The following is a 14,976-nucleotide window of genomic DNA, read 5'->3' as shown; positions in this document are numbered from 1 at the left end:
CTGCTCCTTGGGGTTCAGATCCTGCCCTGTCATTTTCCAGAGCATTGGCTGGGTGTGTTCCAGGATCACTACAACACAAGAAGCTCACTTGTGTAATGAAGGTGCTATGCATATGAGGAAAGCAGAGCCTCTTCACCCCTGCAGGGGGATGCGGTCACTCTTGGAGGGCTATGGTTTGTCCTGAGTACCATGGTCACACATTGTTTCACACATGAGTCAGGCTGGGCCCTGGTGAGTTTGGAAGACCGGTATGGACCTTCCTCCAGGGGCACCTGAGCTTCTGCAGTTTTGTCCATCAGGGATTTGGGCTGTGTTTGTATTGGAAATGAGTGGCCTGCTGCTGTCCAGGTATGGCCAAAAGGGTGTGGGTACACAGGGGGCTGTCATTGACCAACTTCCCTGGCATTGTCCTCCAGGAACTGGTTGGGGTCCTTCCAAGGGTCTTCCCTGGGCCACCTCTGCATTTCCTGCAGTCTCCACACCACTTTGTCATGGAGGGTACAGCCAGGCCCTCTTCAGGGCACCTGCAAGCCCCAACCCAGGGTGCCTGCCCTCTTAAGGTCCTGCTGCTGAGTGCCTCCCTGCTGACCACTCCCCTCCTAGAGGGCAGCTAGCAGCTGTTCTAAGGTTGAAGCAGGGTGTGTGCTCTGATGGGCCTGGAGGGTCCTCTGTGCCACATGGTGACCTGCAGGTATCTACAAGACCCCAGCATCCATTTCATCCTGGCAGTTAGGACATTAGTTACCTGGACTTAGTTTTCACTTCTGTAAGAAGAAAATAACCTAATCTGAGATTTGATTATTCAAACCATTAGAAATGTTTTGTTTCCAAATTACCAAAAATGCAACTCACATTGGTTATGTTCAATTTATTGCTCATATCACCGATGAATCATGAGGCTGTAGGCAAGATCAATCTAGGCACCCAGCTGGTAGCCCTGAAGTGCAGGTGTGGCTCTGCCTGTCTGCACTGCCTCCTTACCCTCCTGGCCACTGTCTCTAGTGCTCTGGACCATCCCATTCCTTGGTCACATGGAATCCACAGTTCCCTGCCTCAGTGCTTCATCCAGGGAACAAAGGATGCTCCTTCAGAACAGAGGGAAATGACCCAGTTATCTCACTCCTTGCTCTATACCCAAAGGACTTAAAATCAGCATACTACAGTGACACAGCTACATCAATGTTCATAGCAGCTCAATTCACAATAGCTAAACTGTGGAATCAAACTTGATGCCCTTCAACATATGAATGGATAAAGAAACTGTGGTACTTATACACACTGGAATACTACTCAGCATTAAAAGAGAATAAAATTATGGCATTTTCAGGAAAATGGATGGAATTGGAGAATATCATGGAAAGGTGTGTCAGGTGGATGTCCCTGTGGCTCTGCCAGGAGGCCCTCCCACAGCAAAGCTCTGGTAGCCAGGTTGCTGGAAGGATGTGTGTCAAGCAGCTTCCAGGGGCGAGACCTCACTGTCCTCATTGCAGCCTGCCCCTGGCTCCTCACAGCCCTTATCTGCTACAGGGATGAGCCAGCTGGCCCTGGGGGCTTGGAAGCATGTAGCACCCACCTGTCAGCCTCTTTCCCTTGGGCCTCCATAGGGAGCTTCACTGCCCACCTCCTCTTGGCATTTATATCCCACTGCCCACTTGCATGAGGACTAGCCATCCCTGTCTGTGTTGCTGGCCTGTCCCCATCCCTGATGCTGTACCCCCTTGGTGACATTGAAGTCTCTCCATTTCTTATGTGGACCACATCCTGGGCCTTAGCCCCTCTGTACTTCTGCCCATTCCCTGCTCTATCACCTCAGCCTTGATGCTCCACCTGTCCTAAGGCAGAGGCCTACTGCAGGTGTTGGCTGAGCTGGCGGAGTGCCTTTCCCAAGCCCACCTTTCCTCACTCACCCTGGCTCCCAGCTCTCATGTACCTGTGTCCCACCTGGAGGTGCCCTGGTTCAGTTGTTCTGCACTCAGTGCTGCCCCCAGGTGCTGCCAGAGTCACTGCCTGTGTCCAGGCCTCACTCACCTCCAGAGCTGCTGCTTGCACTGGGTGAGGGCAGTGAGCAGCCTGAGCCTCATGGGGTCTTTGTGTGCTGGATTTTGTCTTTCATTCTGGGTGAGCAGGAGCCTTAGGAGGCAGGGCTCATGTTTGTGCACAAAGACCTGTGAGTCCTTGCCAAGCAGAGCAGGTTGGATTAGAGCTTCTGCATCTTTCAGACTCAGCCTCTTGCCACCTTCTCCAGAAAGCCTATGAGTCAGAGTGGCCTCTGACCTCCCACCGTGCCCTCCTGGCTGGATTTGTCCTTGGCATGTCTCTTGATGTGTCTTAGCCTGCCTCATGATGCTGTCAGCATCGTGGGACAGGACCCTGTTTTGCCCTCATGCCCTCATGGTCCTTGTGCCTCACAGAGGCCCATATCACTCAGTGGCTCAGTATGGAGGCAGCACTACTTGGATTAAGCACTGACATTTCAGGGTCTCTGGGAAGGGCTTAGGGAGTGTGTCCCTCCCGGAGCCTACACTGCTTTGATGTGGTAGTTTTCAGCAATTTCTTGGAACCATTAAGATGCTGACAGACACCATTAAGGTCAGGAGACCCCAGACCTGTCCAGCAGTCTCAGAGGCTTCCTAGTGACCCTGAGGTGTCATGGAGAAGACCACCAGTGACTGCACTATCTCATGCTCATGACTGGGCCTGAGCAGGCAGCATAGGCCTCCAAGGAGCCTGTGGAAATGAGTACCCTGGGGCCCACCCAGACTGCTGACTCACTGCACATGTTAACAATGTCTTGGGTGATTTGGTTGCCCTTGGAAGATGGAGAAGTTTCTGTCTTAAATCTTTTTTTCTTGTGCAAAGTCCTGGGTCCCATCCTCAGCACCATAAAAAGAAAAAAGTCTCTTAAGCCCTGTCTTTCTACTGCACGCACTGGGCTCTGACTCTCATGAGCCCAGTCAAGAGCATGAGTCAGGCTAGGAGTGCTCTGGGTACCTGGAGGGATTTCGTGGGCATCTGAGCAGTTCTGCAGGAAGGTCAGCTAGGATTCTTGGGGAAGCTGCATAGTGACTCAGAAGAAGGCCACACATCCTAGGCACAGATGTACCCAAGTTCTTCCCTTTTCTTGATGGCTTAATGCAAGGAGTGAGGGTCTAAGGCAGGTGCAGGTTCACCCCCAGCTGTCTGGGGTGGCAGGGTGTCCCCACATACAGCCAGGACTCAGGATGTACGAACCACTTGCTTTCAGTGGCCCACTGACACCTCCTCTAGAGCATCATAGCCCTTGGGGCCAGGGTCCCAGTGGCCTGCTCCTCACAAGCTGTGTTACTGGTTTCCAAGGCAGGAGCCTTGCCTGGGAGCTGCCTGAGCCTTCAAGAGCTCAGGAGCAGTCTTACTGCTCCTCCACACTCTGCAGTCTTCTCACCTTTATTCTGGTTTTCTTGCTTGTGACACATACTATGAAGAGTGTCACGTGAACAGTCCATGAATGTTGTAGTGTCCAAGAGCGATCTTGTAGTGACACCCCCAGCCCCTTTATGCAAGGCTCTGCCTGGCCTCTTGCCCCTTGGTTCCCCTACCCCCCACCCTTGGTTTCTTAATTCAGTTCCACCCATGATAAAGAAGTTGCAGGAATGACCAATGTAAGTGGTTCAGCAGAGCTAAGCTTGCTGTACCAGAGAAATTGGGACACAAAAATGGGAGGGAAACGTGGGGCAAGTTGTAGTAAACCTAAGAAGTAAAATTGGTATGTCTCTCCTGTTTAGAACAAAAGAAAGAAAAGGAGGAAGAATCAGGACACTACTGCTTCCTCAGAGCAGGGTTCCTTGGCCCCATCGCCTTCCATTCCCCAGAGTCCAAATTCACCTTCACACCCCTGGTCCCAGAACCCAGCCCTGGCCCAAAGCCAAGTCCCGCATGCTGGTCCAGCTGGCCAGTGCAGGGGTGCAGCCACAGGAGATGTGGCTCAGAGCAGGCCAGCACCACAGGACCACATTGAAGAAATGGATCTCCACACTTCCACGCCCTCTGGGGCCAGGGGCCTCTCTCAGAAGGTGTCTGGGCCACCCACATCTACCTGCAAAGCCCACCCTAAGCCTGAAGATGCTGCCCAGGGGCTCCCACTGCCTGAGTCCAAAGGGGATTCTGAGCCTCAGAAAGAAGCACAGAGGGCCAGGCAGCACGTGGATGTCCCAGCCTCTGGGGTGAGTATAGTGAGTGGTGGTCAGGGGCATGGGACTGGCCCTAGCACCTTTGGTATGCCATGTGGGTGAGACGTTACTTCCCTATCTGGGAGGGCAGCTGTGGAGGCAAGAAGGGACTATTGACCCTACACTTGGCATTAAGGCCAAAGCTGATCTTAAGCCTTTGGGGCAGAGCAGCCTTTCCATTTGTCTCTGTGGCTCAGACGCCAGGAGTCTGGGGTCTTTATTTCCTCCAGGGAGTTCATGCTACAGCTGAGCCAGATATTCCACTTAACAGGACTGGGAAACAAATGAAAGATAAGGTTCAGTCGCAGCAAATGAGCTGCCGGCAAGTCCCCCTGCTTCCAAGGAACAGTGCCAGGTACAAGTGTCTCTCCAGGCTGGGCTGGGGGACACTGCTTGGCCTTCCCGGCCCCTTCTGCTATAGCCAGTCACTAGCCCATCTTCAGTCTGATTGTGTGGCACGTTATGGAGAGTTAGGGACAGTGCAAAGGAGACCAAGCCTTCCTTTAAGGAGCTCTCATTCTTGATGGGGGAAGACTGAGGCCAAGCCAGGCAACAGGAAATCAGCTGGGAAAAAGAGCATGGTTGGTACCAGGAGGGTCCCCAGGAATGTGATGGTTGGTGCCATGAGGGAAGGTGGCCCCTCAGCCAGGGAAGCTGGCTGAGGCTTCCAGGGAAGTGCTGGGGGAGCAGAGGCTAGAGGGAATGAGGGGTGAGCTTTGGGGTCCCTGGGGACACATTCAGATGAAAGGATTGGCGTGCTAAGGCCTGGGGTTATCTTGTGGCAGCCTGTTCTCAAGGGAAGGAACTAGTGTGCCCAGTAGTGAGAGAGGGAGGAGGGCCCAGGCAAGGTTGGGGAAGGGTCCTCAGAGGCCATGGGAGTAGACTGGAAGGACTGGACAGTCCACCTGGGCTGCTGTGAGATGCATGGCTGAGGGGCAGCCTTTCAGGCTGGGGCTTGGTTGCTCGTTTCAGGAGGGTGAGACCAAGGACGGGTTGGCTGCTCCTGGAGAAAAACCAGGTGAAAACAGCTCAGAACCCAAAGAGTTGAGGAAGCCAGAAGGGAGTGACAAAAATGACACAGCTGCTATGACAAAGGAGAAGGAGCAGAAGACCCAGAAGGCCAGCACTCAGGCCATCCCCTCAAGGTACCAGGCTGCCCCGCCCAGGCACAGGGATGCTGTCCGCACCTGTTGAGGGCCCCTGTGACAAGTCCAGCTGTGGGGTTTGCAGGGGAGGTGGGCTGGCCAGGTTGGGGTTTCACACTCTCTTTTCCTCTTCTTGGCCGCTCATGGTGGGCAGTGGCCAGGTGTGAAAATGACCAGTAGAGAAAGAGGAGGTGGGCTGGGCCAGGAGCAGTTGGTGACCAACTGCTTCCTTCCCTCTTCCAGCTGGCTGAATCCCGAGGAGGGGATCACCGTGTACTTCCATGCCATCATCCCCAAGCATGTCACCTTCGACCCCATGCTCCACACGGTGTTCATCAGGGGAGGAGAAGAGCTTGGACAGCCCGAGTGGAGTGACGCTTGCGAGATGTACTACACTGAGTGAGTCCTGGGGCCCCCAGTCCCCTTGGTGTTTGTTAGAGGTGATCAGTGAGTCCCCAGGGTCCCCCTGCTCCCTGGGTGAGTGTGTTTGATACTCCCAGCATGCATTCTTTGTCTCACTTCGCCATGGCTCTTTTTTCTGTTCTAACTAGAAAGGAAGCCCTGCCCTGTTCTAGACATGCCATCTTGGTCAGTGTCCATTCTATAATTTTGGGTCTATGTTCCTGGTGTGTTTGAGAACAAAATCTTCTGATGTAAGACTTCCGGATAACTGGCCAGTGTCTGTTGATTTGCAGGGACTTACATGAGTACGGGTCCCTCATCGAGGGCAGCATTGTCATTCCCAGGCAGAGCCTGGATAGAGCCATCCCTTACAAGTATGTCCTTCACTGCGGCCAAGGCTCCAACTGCACCGTGGAGTATGAGTACATCTATGAGCAGCCGCAGAAGGCAGGCGAGCACGTGAACCGCTGCCTGTGTGTCAAGTCCTCCCTCCTGCGCTCCGGAGGTAAAGGGCCTCTCCCGTGGCACCTGTGTCCTGGCCTGGGTGGGGCTGTGTGGAGCAGACTGCCTGGTCTGCATGGGTCCTCTGCTGTGCGCTGCCCCTGCTGTGGTTTAACTTAGGTGAGAGAGGAAACGGGAAGGAGAGAGGACGAAGCCAAAGGAAGGGTTGGGGCTGTGTGCAGGGTGGGCCCGGGTACTGGGCAGACTCTGGAACAAAGCAGGGAACAGGGAGTTGCTGGCTGGCCCTTCCTGGAGGCGTCCAGGTGGTGACCAGAAGCAGGACAATGTGTCGAGAGCCTCCCTATGGGCCTCTGTATTTGTCCTCATCACATTTTGCTGGTGGCACTTGGGTGGCTTCCACATTGCATCTGCTGAATCTTTGGAAAGAACCCTCTGCACCTCTTCAGTCCCTCAGCAGCTCTTCCTTGGTGACCCTCTCTGCAGATACTGGCTGTCCTGTCCTGCCTGGGCACCTAGCTCTATCCTGAGCGACCTCCGAGACCCAGAATTTTAAAAATATGTTTTCTGGGCTGGCCTCAAGTGTCTGGGCTCCAACTAGAAAGGAAGCCCTCCTGCCTCATTCTCTTGAGTGGCTGTATGTGCACCATGATACATGGCTGTACACGTAATTTTAAAAAAATATATTTATTTTTTTTAATTGGACACAATATCATCTTTATTTTATTTATTTATTTTTATGCGATACTGAGGATCGAACCCAGGGCCTTGCATGTGCTAGGCAAGCACTCTACTGCTGAGCCACAACCCCAGCCCCTGTACATGTAATTTTTAATAACAATAGTGTACTCCGAGGACTTCAGCTTTGAGGTGAAACTGGACTTCATCAGATAATTCCACAAGGAAAGATGGAGCTTCTTCTCTGACAATTCCCACAAAGAGAGGGGCTAGAGTGGGCTTAAGGAGAAGCTCGGGAGGAGGCCATGCCCAAATCCGCATATGAACCCTGGCCAACTGTCACCTGGCAGGGTAGGAAAGGACAGGGTAGAGCTGGGGTGGCAGGGCCTACCAATGCGACAGTAGTGTGCAGTAGCTTAGGGCCTCCTAATCTGATCTCCATCTTGTAGTCTTCCTGCTTCAACCCTGGAGTTCCTAGGATTACAGGCATGTACCATCATGCCCAGCTCTCTGCCCTCTTATAGGTTTTCTCTCTTTTTTTCATTTTCTTTCTTTTTTTGACAGTGTTGGAGGTGGAACCTAGGGCCTTGTTCATGCTAGACAAGTGTTCTACCTCTGGTCTACCTCTAAGCCAGATCCCTAGCTCTTTTATTCATTTTTAAATTTCGAGTCACGTTTTCCTAAGTTACCCAGGCTGCCCACAAATTTTGGATCCCCCTGGTTCAGCCTCCTAAATTGCCTGGAGTTCAGCCGTGCAACCACGGTGCTTGGCTAACCACTTTTGTTTTCTAATTATTTTACAGTTAATGTCACTGGGTTTTCTTGGTCTATAATTGTGTCGCTTGCATTTGGTCCTCAGAATAGCCATAAATTCAGCCCTTGCCCTGTACTGGGCACCTGCTAGTGGCTCGTGGCTGTTGGGTGATCTGCGCCGTTCTCTTTGGGGTGGGTGTTGCTGTTCCACTATGCACCCTGTTCATTTACCAGAACAGTACTCAGTTGCTAGTGAGGGATGAAGTTTTGGTATAAAAAATGTTTAACCTGCATATGGTCATGTTTAAAGCTTTTACCAGGCTTGCTGAACTGCATGGCTAAGCAGAGACTTGGTTTTAAGCTCATCACTGTGGATTGTCTAGAATTTCTCTCTGCAGGGGCATGACCTGCCCATGGTAGCTGATGGAGTGAGTTCTGATCACTTCAGTTTACTAGACTTGTTTTCCTTCCTTCCTTTAATCCTCTGACTGTACTCCCCTGTTTCTGTTTATTTTTCAGAAGGGTTCTCTAAGTTACTAAGGCTGACCTTCAACCTGTGATTCTCCTGCCTCAGCCTCACTGGCATTGTAGACATGTGCCACTGTGCCTGGCTGCTCCCCTGTGTTTCTGTCTTCTGGGGTGGTACCTTGGGTTGGTGGGTTTTGAGATCTTAAGTGTGACATTTTTCTTGCTATCACCCATAGACTGGCATCAATATGATGACATAATTTGCATGAGGCCTCCTGGGACACTGGAGAAATTCCAGAACCTCTTCACTAATAAGATAAAGAAGGAGCTGTTGAAGGGGAAGAAGATGGCAGCCAAGATCATGCTGGGCCGCATCTTCAGCATCCTCCAGACCTGGAACCCCATCAACCTGAGGAACTTCTTTACCCAGTTCCAGCAGTTTTACTCTGTTGTCCGAGTGCCTATGATTTATGAAGGGAAAGCACAGCCCTGGCGTAGCCTGGGCCTCAGAGAGGAAGAGGTATCAGTCTTCCCCCAATCACCAGTAGCTCTGGTGTGGGTGGTCAGGGTCTCCTGACCTACTAGAGGCATATAGAGACCCTGTGACTAAGTCGGGCAGGTGTAGAGGGGTCAGAAGGACGTTTCCATCCCTCTGTTTCTGCACCACCTCCTGGGAATTCTCTCCTTATCTCTCCTCCTGATTGCACCCATGAGCCTCATTCCCAGCACCAATCTTGCATTCTTTCCGGGCTTAGGCAGAGTTGAAAGAAAAGGTGGAGCCCATCCTTTCCCCTTCAGCCACACTGAGGCTTGGAGACAGAGCTGGCACTCTTTCTCAGTTTGACATTGAGCTCTCAGGAGCATCCAGGGGCCTCCCAGACCCCCTCACTACATGGTTTGAGACTGAGCATCGATGTGCTCCTGCTGCTCCAGAAGCCCAAGTGCTGGGGAGGTGGGGAGGTGGGGCAGATGGGACCCTCCCCAGAGCTCTCTGTCCTCAGGACCTTGATCCCCTGCCCAAGGGGCCCTCCAGCCTCCAGGGCACGCACCCCATAGTCATGCCTCTTCTTTTCCCCCTGCATCAGGTGAAGAAACACCTGTGGAAGTATTTGAAAAAGCAGATGAGACCATTTGTGGAAGGAAAGAGTGGGGATGCCCAGCCTGAAGGGTGCCCTGTGAAGAGCAGACTGAGGATGGGTCTGATCATTCTCTTCCTGGTGGAAGATACCAAACTCTGCTTATCGGAGCGTGACCTGACCTCACTGTGCTCCATTCTCTGCCCCAGTCCCTGCTCACCAGATGCCCTGCATAGCGACCTCCACCACATCCTGTTCACATCTGAGAGGTATCCCATGTTTTTTTGTTTTGTTTTGTTTTGTTTTGTCAGAGGTTTCGTAGGCATTTATCATGATTTTTATCTGACTATAGAGATAAGTGCTAGTCAGAGAAAGGCTGAGCACACACTGGGGAAAAATAAAACCACAGTCATGTTACCACTTGCTCCTGTCACTTTCCTGGCATGTATGTCATTGCTAGTGTTGTTAAATTCAGTGTTCTCCTGAATACCCTGACTTCAAAAAGCTTCACAGGGCCAGGTACCACGGCAACACTGTCATCCCACCTACTTGGGAGGTTGAGCCCAAGAGCTTAAGACTAGCCTGGGTAACTTAGTGGAACCCCATCTGGAAAAATAAATGAATAATATAAAGTACATGACAGAAGTGCTCCTTGGAGGACCTTCCTCTTCACGCTCAGCATTCCTTAGCACTGGGGCCCAGGCCTGCCTGTAGGTATCACCTACCTCAGCTGCAAAATCCACAGGGATGCTGTTCCTGCTGTCCCACCTGTGCTGGTGGAAGGACACTGCCCCTGCTGGGTCAGCCATGGCCTTTTATGTGGTAGGGGAGACCTCTTCTGAGCTGCTGTGATTGGAGGATCAGGGTCTCTTCTGTTTCTGTTTGGTTTGAGCTTGGGTAACGTCAGGTGGCCTTTCCTGAGCTCGTAGCACCTGTGGGTTTCCTAAGTTTTAAAGACCCAGGCAGTTGCTGTGTCCTGTATGAAAGAGAGACAGTGGTAAGGAAATCTACAAACAGCTGTGCATGGGTGTGAGAGAAGGAAGAAGCATCAATTTCTGTGCCCGTGGAGCACACTCATGTGCCATTCCTTTTAAAACGTAGCTGGGCATGGTGGCATGTGCCTATAATTCCAGTGACTCAGGAGACTGAGGCAGGAGGATTACAAGTTTGAGCTTCAACAACTTAGGGAGGCCCTGTCTCAAAATAAAAAAGGTTGGAGATATAGCTTAGTGGTAGAATGTCTCTGGGTTCAATCCCAGTTTAAAAACAAAAACATTTGCTTTGTGTTTAGGTCCACCATCGCCAGACTGCCTGGTTCAAACCCTAGGTCCTATGTGAATTCGTTGGTTTGAAACTGAGCACCTCAATACCTCAGCTGTATGGTATGGGTGGAAATGACCTTAGTGGGTGTCTTTTGACATTTGTGATATCCTGGTGCACTGGGTTGGGGGCCAGGAACTTGTCCCCCTTGCCACCCTTTGCCTCTTGGTCTGGGACTAGGTCCACGTGTATAATGCTCCTTCTGCTGGGTGCAAGTGGCTGTCCCTTCCCTCCTGGGACATCAGACCACAGGGCAGGTTGGACACAGCCATCAATGGCTCACAGTAGGTCTTGGTTCCCTTCCAGATGGCAAGTGTACTTGGTCAACCTGTGCCAAAGATGCATGGTTGCAAGGGTCGTCGACTGGCTGGGCATCCTCCCTGTCCTGCACTACTGTATGCAGCTGGACCCTCCAAGAAAGGACTCTGTGAACCAGTCTGAGGACCTCTGGGCTGCCCTCAAGGGAATCTCCTTCTCTCAGTTTCAGAAAGAATTGCTAAATGAGTAAGTTGTAAAGCTGCATTTATGTAAGCACATCTTGGAATGATTCATCAGCACTTTGCCATGGAGCTACATCCCCAGTTCTCCTTTAAATTTTTAATTTTTGAAGCTGGGCATGGTGGCACATGCCTGTAATCCCAGTAACTCAGAGGTTGAAGCCGGAGGATCATGAGTTCAAAGCTAGCCTCAGCAAAAGCAAGGCGCTAAGCAACTCAGTGAGACCCTGTCTCTAAATAAAATACAAAATAGGGCTGAGGATGTGGCTCAGTGGATGAGTGCCCCTGAGTTCAATCCTCAGTACCACCTCTGACCAAAAAAAAAAAAAAGAAAGATTTAATTTTTGAGATGGGTCTTGCTAAGTTGCCTGGCTTGGCCTGAACTCATGATCTTCCTGTCTCTGAAACAACTGGGATCACTGGCGTGGCCAGTGTACTATGCAGTCTTTCTCTTATGACTGTACTAATATGTGTTTACTCATTTGTGTGACAGACACTTAGCAACTCTGTGTATCCCAGGACTTAGCCCTGAGTACCACAAATCTTAGTTTCTGACCTCTAACCTTGCCTTTTAGCTGAAGTGGTGGGTGATGAGTGCATTTGGTAGGGCTGGAGCAAGCTTCTCCTTTTGCTAGCCATAAAGCTCAGGCCAGAGAACTGGCCAGGAAAAGCAGAGTACTTCCACATTCTCTGCTGTCTGATTGTGAGGGCATTGCGGTGTCCCAGGGGTGGGAAGCTCAGGCCTCCTGGAGTGGAAGTCTTGGGTGGGCAAGGGTACACAGACAATGGCTTGCCCCGATCCCAGGTCTTAAAGGCACAAGTGTATCCAGGTATTGCCAGGCCCCCCTGGGTGGGATGGGGGTTGGGCTTGAACACTTCTGTCCCCACTGAGAACTGTGCTTCATCAGGAGAAATGGTACTCACAGATGCAAAACTCCAAACTAAATAAATCATAAACTGGAATACTAAGCAACGTGCATTCCACCAATTTAAAAAGCCAGAATAAGGCCAGGGCTGAGGCTGGGGCTTAGTGATAGAGCACTTATTTAGCTTGGCCAAGGCAATGGGTTCCATCCTCAGCACCACCAAAAAGAAAAAAGTCAGAGCAGGAGTCACAGAGGAATCGAGAGCAAAGGTACCAAGTAGAACTGTGTAGGTGGAGAATCAAATCCAATCCCAAACCAAGAGCCTGAGAGGAGAAGCCAGCAGATCCAGATCCATAGCTCTGTGGAGCTCTGTGCCTCCTCTCCAGCAACTGGTAAAACAAATGGCAGGAGAATGAATATGGTACAGATGTTGGGGAGAAAGCTGCAGATCCAGATGGCACCCAGGGGCTCCAGCGCCCTGCATGGCAGGTGTGCCCATGGGCATATGCAACAAAACAGGCTGCATTCTGAGCTGAACCACTCCCAGTACCCTGAAGGTGCTGCAGTCCAAGGGTGCAGGTTCCTAACCACAGCTGAGCAGATGGCTCTCTGGAAAACCCTTACATGCCTGGATATGTTAACAGCATGCTTCTAAATAAGATCATCTTAGAGTGAGGAAAGGTTCTTCAAAGAAGACATGGAAAGCACAACTACATAAGAAAAATCGAAGGGGGCTGGGCTGTGCTCAGTGGAAGAGGACTGCCTGGCATTGGGCAAGGCCCTGGGTTGTCTCCCCAATACCACACAAAAAAAAGTTTTTTAAATCAAATTTAAGTACAAAACTTAAAGTAAATCTGAATTAAACATGAAAACATCACTGTACTCATTTCCACATACAGATAACCACCATGTGTGGAATAACCTGTCCCCTTGCCCACCCCGTCCACTTGGAGCCAGCTGCCATCGTTAGGGATAAAGGCAGTGAGCTCAATTGTTCCCATCTCTTCTCTAGTTTTGAAACCTTTTGAAATGAAAGCCAAATGGAAATGATTTTTTTAATTTATTTTTTTGGTGCCAGGGATTGAAACCAGGGGTGCTCAACTATGGAGCCATATTTCTAGTCCCTTTTTAAATTTTTTTATTTTTTGAGACAGGGCCTCACTAAATTGCTGAGGGTGGCCTTGAACTTTTGATCCCCCTGTATCAGCCTCCTAAGTTGCTGGGATCACAGGTGTACATACACTTGGCTATTTTGTTTAGTTTTCATTTGATTCGCTCTGTATGTCGGTTCCAGGATGCATTGATATCTACTTTAAAATCTGAGCATTCTGGGCCTTCCCAGCCTTGCTTTTCCTTGTCTTGAGTCTGTTCAGTGCTCTCACTGCTGCCCTGGTCTCTGTCCCGGTTTCTTCATTCAGGAGCCAGTTTCTTGACTTCATGGAGAGCAGGAAGCATTTGCTGTATATGGATGATTATCTCTTTCGATCCTGGTTCAGTTTGCTGCCTCTGAGAAGCCTCGTTCCCTATATGGAAAACTCCACTGAATATTTGAGTCTCATGCCTGCTCGGATCCTGGACTGTTTCCTAGGGACTCTCTACAGGCTGCAACGGCTTCAGAAGATCTCTAAGATCTCAGAAGATGTCTTGGAGGTTTGTGGTTGGAAGTAGATTGTCAGGTCCTTGCTTAGTAAAAGCAGGTCACACACTGAACATTGAATGCTTGTGGGTCTTCTGTCCTGAAGGGCAGGTTGGGGGAAGTGCTCAGAATTGCTGAAATAAGAAGTCATTATTTCTTAGGGTTAAAGTTTGACTTCCCAGAGTTGATTCTGGTTTAGTATATAGAGGACAAGGGAACCGTAGCCGTTTGTTAATTATGACTGTTAGAAGGCTCTGTGAGCATCACATGTGTCATAGTTGCTGTCTTTCCTTTTATGCTTTTGGGGTAAAGAAAATGGTATAAGGGCTGGGATGCAGCTCAGTGGCAAAGCCCTGGGATTGATCCCCAGTTCCAAAAAAGAAAAAACAAGAAAAAGAACCCCAACCAAAAAAAGAGAAGAAAATGGTACAAATTTATAGCCTGCATTTTACCAGTGGAAAATGAAGATTGGCCCTTGAGCCCTTGAAGTCTCATGTGCACGGAGAACAAGACAAGTCCCCGTGCCCTTCTCTCTTCTCAGCATAAGCTGTTTTCTGGTTGAAACTTTCATATTTCCTTTTCTCTTCCCTGCCTTAGCATGTCGGGAATGTTTTCAAAATGCTCATGTACCTCGTGAACATCTATCAGGACATGTAAGTAGAGCAGCCAATTACTATGGGGCTCCTATGTTGTGTGGGCTGCCTCCTGTCAAAGGGGGAGGGCGGTACACCGGCAAGTGCCCCAGTGTCCTCTGCAGTTGCCAATCCAGCCATCCAGGTTTTTCTTTTTTCTTTTTCTTAAAGGAAATGAATAGGGCTGTGGATGTACCTCAGGGATTGAGCACTTGCCTAGCATGTGCAAGGCCTGGGTTCAGTCTACAGAACTAAAAACAAACAAACAAAAAAGCAAATCACGCTCTTGGGGGCTGAGATTTTGCTTCATCCTCACCCAATCTTTTGGCCTTTGTGTTTTCATTTATTTTTAAATGATCACTTTCATAGTGCAAATGTATGCGTCCTGCATTTTTTAAATGTTTGCTTCTATGGTTTTTGTAAGTTGGGCCAGTTTAAAACAAAAATCAAAGGTTGCCTTGCAGAATCATTTACTCCAACCCCTGTGCATGACCTTTGCCACCTGGAGGAATAGCACATGAAACACAGAACAGGAATGTGCACCAGGGGCCCAGGTGTTCCTGGAGCCTCTCAGCACTGTTGGTCTCCCTCCTCTGAACCCCTGGGATGTCTGGACGTGGGGCACAGCACAGGGTCTCCCTGCACGACAAGTCCCTGTGACTTTGCAGGGTTCTTTCTCGTATCACCAGGCTATCAATTAGTAAATGTGAAACCCGTTCACACCAAGTGGAAGAAATTCCATACACAGTGCACACTCATCTTCTAGTACCCTCCCTCTCTCCCTCCTGTATCTCTCTGATTTTTTTTTCTTAAGTTATATTTAAATTATTAGAAAGATT

General features: G+C 50.3%; 1 pseudogene; it reads left to right on the top strand.

Moving 5' to 3' along the window:
• LOC107159594 overlaps positions 1-14,976 on the top strand; it is a 109,290-nt pseudogene that overhangs the window by 12,429 nt on the left and 81,885 nt on the right.

This window comes from Marmota marmota, unplaced genomic scaffold, assembly GCF_001458135.2.
Source record: "Marmota marmota marmota unplaced genomic scaffold, marMar, whole genome shotgun sequence".
In the NCBI taxonomy this organism is placed as follows: domain Eukaryota; kingdom Metazoa; phylum Chordata; class Mammalia; order Rodentia; family Sciuridae; genus Marmota; species Marmota marmota.
The sequence above is the reverse complement of the archived record's forward strand: the minus strand, read 5'-3'. Positions and strand labels throughout refer to the sequence as shown.